General features: G+C 53.0%; 1 protein-coding gene across 1 annotated transcript in view; it reads right to left on the bottom strand.

Annotated features, from left to right (window-relative positions):
* LOC105003868 (striated muscle preferentially expressed protein kinase-like) overlaps nucleotides 1–6,915 on the bottom strand; it is a 42,484-nt gene extending 35,569 nt beyond the window's left edge. Inside the window, 1 exon segment of the mRNA XM_010861301.1 lies at nucleotides 6,834–6,915. The gene's annotated coding sequence lies outside the window, so the exon portion shown is untranslated.
* Between the last annotated feature and the right edge of the window lies 1 nt (nucleotide 6,916).

Raw genomic sequence — 6,916 nt, 5'->3', positions numbered from 1 at the left:
AAGGCCCCTGACTCACGGTGGTGCTTCTCAGAGTTCACCTGGCACCAGAATCATGTGGAGAGCTTCTTAAACCCCAGCTCACTGGGTCACAGCCCCAGAGTTTCTAATGCTGTATGTCTGGCTGGCGCTCTTACCCTCCATCTCTAACACGTCCCCAAGGTGATGATGATGCTCCTGGTCTGGGGTCCACACCTGGGGGCCACTACTCTATGGTCTCTACTGCCATCCCAACCTCCACTCTCAGGCAGATCCTCACTACCCTTGGCAGATTCGCATCCCGCCCAGCCTCTGCACGTGACCTAGGCTTTTCCAGGGGTTTGTGAAAGCTTCTACCCTCACTGCCATCTCGGTGGTCCACTCCAGTCCTGGCTGTCCAGGAGGGCCTCCAGGTATGACTGGAAGGGCTGGCAGGGGTGAAGAAAAGAGTGGTGTCCTCAAGAAACTTCCAGCTGCTTGAGATGACAAACCAGATACCCACACGACATAATATCAAGCATGAATACGGTGGCAAGAGTGGGGCTTACTGATAAGGGCCAGATGAATACAGAGAACAGGATGTTACTTTCGGCTCAGGGAAGAAGGGAGAACTGATGGAAGGGTGGTATTAGAATTCAGAGTTTGGTTTAAGTAGGAAAAAGCATTCCTGGCAGAGGAAACCAGCTGAGCAAATGCTCAAAGGCAGAAAGCGTGTGCAGTGAACTATAGCTCATCCTTCTGGCTCAAAACTAGGAAAAGAAGAAAGAAGTGGGATGTGACAGTGTCAGTGTCTCTGGCCATTGCGAGGTCATGCTCAGGCCCAGGGGGTCAAGGTCTGCTTCAGGGGTGCAGCCTTCACTCTGAGGGCAAAGGGGAGCTCTGGGAGGTACCTGAGGAAGGGGTAACGTGCCGGACGCTCACAGCACTGACATATGTGGTCAGGTTGTTCACAGCCCACTCTTCACACGCACTGTCTCGGGAGGTCCTCTAGAGGTGATTCCTCTAAATGTCTGCTGGGTAACCCCGCCGAGGAAGTGAGGGAAGGGAGGACACAGGCTGGCCTGCAGCTGGGAGCGTCCACAGGCGCTGCCAGGAAGTGTCCCCGCTTAGAGAAGGAGAAGGGCTGTGCTGAGAGTGTTTCTGTTTTGGCTTAAAATGGATCTGGAAGCGGAGAGAATTTCACGTGGTCGGCCTGACCTAGCTACAGAAGCGGTTAATTCCGTACTTGGGGCTGCCGCAAGTTTAGATAAATTGGCACTAACGGTGGATGAGGTCCCCGTTCTTTTTTTTTTTTTTTTGGCCACACCGCATGGCTTGTGGGATCTTAGTTCTCCGACCAGGGATCGAACCCAGGGCCTTCAGTGGTGAAAGCACAGAGTCCTAACCACTGGACACCCCCTCATTCTTCTGCCAGCTGTGCGTGATGACTCCCACTCTGGGATAGCAGCTTTTGTGGGGCAACTTGCTTCCGGTACAGAGCAGTGTGGCAGTGGGCTGAGTCAGGTCAAGGGACCACACTGCTTTCTTAGATGCTGTCCAAATCGCTGGCAAAGATGGACAGAAGGGCCGTGTGGCATTTCAAGGTCCCCTCCATGGGCAGCTGCTGCCTTCCCAAGGAAAAACCTGTGATTCTGGAGCAACAGACCAAGACCAGGGGCCAGAAGAAGCAGGGGGGTGGTGGGGGAGCAGATGTTGGCACCATGATTTCTTCTTCCTCTCTTTTTACACTGATGACCTCCAATAAACCACTTCTTCCCTATTATGATAGTGTTGGTCCTATTGGTAGGACCAGAATGAGCTTTTTAAGCCTTATCTTCTGATCCAAATGTCCTTAGCCTAATCATTAGCCCCACAGACCCTCACAAATCTTACCAATGAAAGTAGCCCAGGAGTTACAAAGTGATCCTTGCGTTGTAGACGAGAACACACCACCAGCTGGGGCCAAGGCTCAGCTGGAAAATGCTAGAACCGTAGACTCAAATATAGAAGACCTGTGTGTGAGGGGAGGGCTGAAGGCAGCTGGATGGAGGCCTGGGTGCGTGAATCCCCCATGTCTCCCCTCCTCCTGACCAGAGCTTGCAGTGGGGGTGAGCTGACCACAGCCACCAGGCACGCAGGGAAACAAAGCAGCACTATAGCCGAAGGGAAGGTGGGGAGCCAGAGAAGAAGCACAGAAACGCTCCCCCAGGCTGACCCACCCAGAGGGGGCATGGACAGCCTCTGCCCCCCGCCCTGGGAGCTCCAGAGCACAACTTTACCCTTGTGCCTCGAACCCTGACCCCTTTCGGGTAGCGGAAGAGGGGATGGTACAGTGCAGTGATTAGGAGGACAAGCTTGGGAGACCCAGGAACAGGGCTTCAAACCATGATCTGGCCTCCAGCGGCCTCTTCTCCTAGAGCTGAGCACCCAACAGGGTAGCCACCAGCTGCCTGAGACAATTTCAGTGCACTTTAACTAAAATGAAATAAAACAAAAAGTCAGCTCTTCAGTCACACTGGCCACCTTTCATGTCCTCAACAGCCACCTGTAGTTAGTGGCTACCCTATTAGGGCAAGTAAGAACGTTTCTATCATTACAGGAAGTTCTATGATCAGTGATGCTCTGGAGCAATTTGCTAAAGCTTCCCAAGTCTCCACTTCCTCATCTGTAACATGGTCATGACAAACTTAGACAGTGTGCTGAAAAGCAGAGTCATTACTCTGCTGACAAAGGTCCATATATAGTCAAGGCTATGGTCTTCCCAACTCATATTGAGAGTTGGACTGTAAAGAAGGCAGAGAGCTGAAGAATGGATGCCTTCGAACTATGGTCCTAGAGAAGACTCCTGAGAGTCCCTTGGACAGCAAGGAGATCTAATCAGTCAATCTTAAGGGAAATCAAGCCTGCACTCATTGAAAGGACTGATGCTGAAGTTGAAACGCCAGTATTTTGGTCATTTAATGTGAACAGCTGACTCACTGGAAAAGTCCATGATGCTGGGAAAGACTCCGGGCAGAAGAAGAGGGCATCAGAGGATGAGATGGCTGGATGGCATCACTGATGCAACGGACATGAACTTGGGCAAACTTTGGGAGATGGCGAAAGACAGAGAGGCCTGGCGTGCTGCAGTCCATGGTGTTGCAGAGTCAGACATGACTGGGCGACTGAACAACAACAACAACAGGAGCATAATAATAAAGCCTACCTCCCAGGGTTGTATTACATATGAGAACCCAGTCAACACAAGACCTGATCACATAAAAAGCAGAGACATCACTTTGCTGACAAAGGTCTGTATAGTCAAAGCTATGGTTTTTCCAGTAGTCATGTGTGGATGTGAGAGCTGGACCATAAACAAGGCTGAGCACCGAAGAACTGATGCTTTCAAACTGTGGTGCTGGATAAGACTCTTGAAGAGTCCCTTGCACAGCAAGGAGATCCAACCAGTCAATCCTAAAGGAAATCAACCCTGAATATTCATTGGAAGGACTGATGCTGAAGCTCCAATCCTTTGGCCACCTGATTCGAGGAGCCAATTCATTGGAAAAGACCCTGATGCTGGGAAAGATTGAGGGCAGGAGGAGAAGGGGGTGACAGAGGATGAAATGGTTGCATGGCATCACCAACTCAATGGACATGAGTTTGAGCAAACTCTGGGAGACGTGAAGGACGGGGAAGCCTGGCATGCTGCAGTCTATGGGGTTGCAGACAGTCGGCTACAGCTCACTGACGGAACAACAGCATGTTACCTTATTCTGCCTTCCATGCTAAATTTATGTTTCATGGGTGAGTGTTTCCATCGCTTTAAGTCACCTGTTGCTTCTAACATTCTGAAGCAGATTACAGATGCTCAATAAAGGCTGCTGCCCTTGTGCCAACTCTGTCACTTTACCCTTTCATCATCCCGTCTGTAAAGCCGCCATGTTACTCCGGAAATGTTCCTCTCCAAGGGGTGTATGTGGTGGGATGCAGCTCAAGTGAAGGGAGAAATGTCAAAGGGTTTGTAAAAAAGTATCTGGCACTCTCCAAACACAAGAAACTGTTCAGAGACATGAAGCACTTGGCACCCAGTTGGTGCTCAGTAAATGCACGTGTGATGGATGTGGGCAGCATTGAGAATGCTTAGCTTCACCTCCCACACACCCCACCACTCGCCCCAACACACACACACCCTTTGGGAGCACGACTGGGTCTCCACAGAGTTATCCAGCAGGGTGGGGCGGGCGGGGAGGGAACCAGGGCTGGGGTGGGGCTGCAGAGGCAGCGAGGGCAGGCTCTGCCCTGCAAATCCAGCACCCATGCAACTCTGTTCTGCAGTTACCCCTGTTCCTGAAGTTCCCAACCAGAAACTGAGATCTGTCGGATCTCAAAAGCTTGTCCTGTTGAGGGGAGGAAGCCCAAGAGGGCACTGGGCAGCCACCCCTGGTTACCAAGGGGGGCCAGAAGGAGCAAGAAAGGAAGGTGGCTCCAAGAGACCTCTTCCTACAAGACACCATACCCTCCCTCCCTCAACACACTCCCAACCCCAGCCACAGCACACTGCCTGACACCCTTCCCTTGCCCCACCCCCTCAATCCCCACAGACTCCAGGCCTGGGACCCCCTCCCTTGCCAAATGTCTGTGCCACCCACAGGTTCCGCCCATTCCTGCTGCTCTCTAGGTCCACTGGCCCCCGTCCAGCTGCTCTGGACCAAACAGCGCCTTGTAGGGTAAGAAAATCTGCTTTCTCCACGACAGCCGCGTCTAGACTCACGTGCTTGTCCCTCAAGCCCTGAGGCCGTCCAGCCAGCCTGGCTTATGGGAACTGCTCCGTGGCCACAGTGCCTGGTGCGGCTGACTCGTGTGATGAAGCTTTCTGGCTCCCCAGGCTGGAGGAGGCACAGAGATGCTGTGGCGGGCTAAAGACCCAGGGACTGGGAAATACAGAGGGGCTGTGGGCCGCAGGCCTGGGGAGGGCAGGGAAGGAGTCCCCAAGGCACAGGCAGGCTGAAGGAAGGGCAGAAAAGGAAGAGGCAGTTTTCTGGGAGCCTCCTGGAAACCCATGCTCCTGTGCTCAACATCACCCCTTAATAATGCTAACAACTAACATTTGTCTACAGCTTTACAGTTCATAAAGCTCGTTCACACATTTGCTTTCATTCGTGAGGATGGTATAATTATCTCTGGTTTACAAACGAGGAAACTAAAGTGCAGGGAGGTTCCATGTGGCGGAACATAGAACTCCCAGTCAAGTGCTGACAGTTGCCTTGCCCCAAGCCTCCTTCCCAACCTTAAAAGGCTTTCAAATGGCCCTGAGCCAGTATTGGGGCAAACTGCCCCCCCTACTACCACCACCACGCACATACAACCCTCGGCCAAATCTCAGCCCAAGCCAGGTATTGACCGGAGTCCTGGAGCCAGGCCAGGGCCCCCAAAGAGGAGCGGGGAGCTGAGTCAGAAGCCAGATCCCGGAGGTGATGGAAGGACGGAAGCATGCAGTGGAGGGATGGGTATGATTCAGCGTGGTGGGAGGGGCGAGCAGAAGGAGAATACCTAACTCATGGGCTCCTGGAAGGGGGATGTAAGCTAAGGAAGAGGCAGACCTGCAGGCCTGCAAAGCCAGACAGGTGCAACCCAAAGGACCTAATGCTGGACTGGGACTCAGGCCAGACACTGCCAAGAACTCCCTAATCTCTGATCGTGAAGGTGCTGAGGACCCAGGACCACAGCAAACAGGCTCTGTAATCTTGTCCCCGGCAGCATGGAGTGAAAGTAAAGGACAGAACAAGGCGTACTACTCCCTGTCCAGGCACGCCTAGCCCTTCCCCCTGCCCGCCTAATTCCCAGGCTCCTGCAGGGCTCTGATGTCTCTCAGTCCAGGATCTCACAACACCAAGAGACCGCTTGGCCAGTCTAGGGACCAGGTTCATCTACCCTGCACTGTCCTCTATCCCAGGTCCGCTGACCTAGGTTGATTGCCCAGTGGTAATCTCCTTAATGAACTTCCCTAGTGGCTCAGATGGTAAAGCATCTGCCTACAATGCAGGAGACCCAGGTTCAATCCCTGAGTCAGGAAGATCCCCTGGAGAAGGAAATGGCAACCCTCTCCAGTATCCTTGCCTGGAAAATCCCACAGACGGAGGAGCCTGGTAGGCTACAGCCCATGCTCGACGTTTCCTTTTGAAATACCCCCTACCCTCTCTCACCTCCCCACCCCACCCCACTGCCCAGGGCCAGCACTTTGTCAGCCCAGCAACCTGAATGATTTGAACTGGCAATGCACACCAACACCAGTCCTCAACCTGAAAGAAACCGGGCTCAAATCCACAGGAAGTAGTCCGACACCAAGAAAGGACTTTCATAAAAATAGAAAACGAGGCAGCCTCAGCTATATCCCAAGAGGTACTCTCAGATGCATCTTCTTTCGGGCTCTGGGTTCAACTGAAGGAGCAAGGGAGCAGGGGAAGGTTGTGGCACTTAAAAGTATCTGTTTTTACAAGAGGTGGGAATAGAGGTGACCATTCTAGAGAGGAAATGACCTCAGAAGACTCCTGATGGCTTTTAAACCCTTTGAGCAAGGAGATTCTTTATCTCTGAGACTCAAGGATAATTTGCTTTCCCCACAGAACCTGGTTCAGGGAACTGCCATGGAAGGAGGGCGTTTAGAGGATGTCGGAAGACACACTTCAGTGACTTCATGAATTGGCCTCTCTGGCATGTGCCTTGGGAATTTGGCCACTGCCTTGGGGGCAGGGCCATTTAAAATGCTTGCACTAGAGCAGCCAACACAGGAGAATGGACTAGAATGCACACTGGTTGGGAGCCCAAGCACCAGGCTAGGAGTGGGAAGGGTCACTAGTGGCTCACCCCCGCCAGCCCCAGGGCCCACGGTTCCCTACCAGGTCTCACGGCCAGCGTGGCAGCGCAGCGGGCCTGGCCCAGCTCGTTGGTGGCAGTGGCTGCATAGCTCCCGGCATCGGCG

This window comes from Bison bison, unplaced genomic scaffold (genome assembly GCF_000754665.1).
Source record: "Bison bison bison isolate TAMUID 2011002044 unplaced genomic scaffold, Bison_UMD1.0 scf7180017864471, whole genome shotgun sequence".
Lineage (NCBI taxonomy): Eukaryota > Metazoa > Chordata > Mammalia > Artiodactyla > Bovidae > Bison > Bison bison.
The sequence above is the reverse complement of the archived record's forward strand: the minus strand, read 5'-3'. Positions and strand labels throughout refer to the sequence as shown.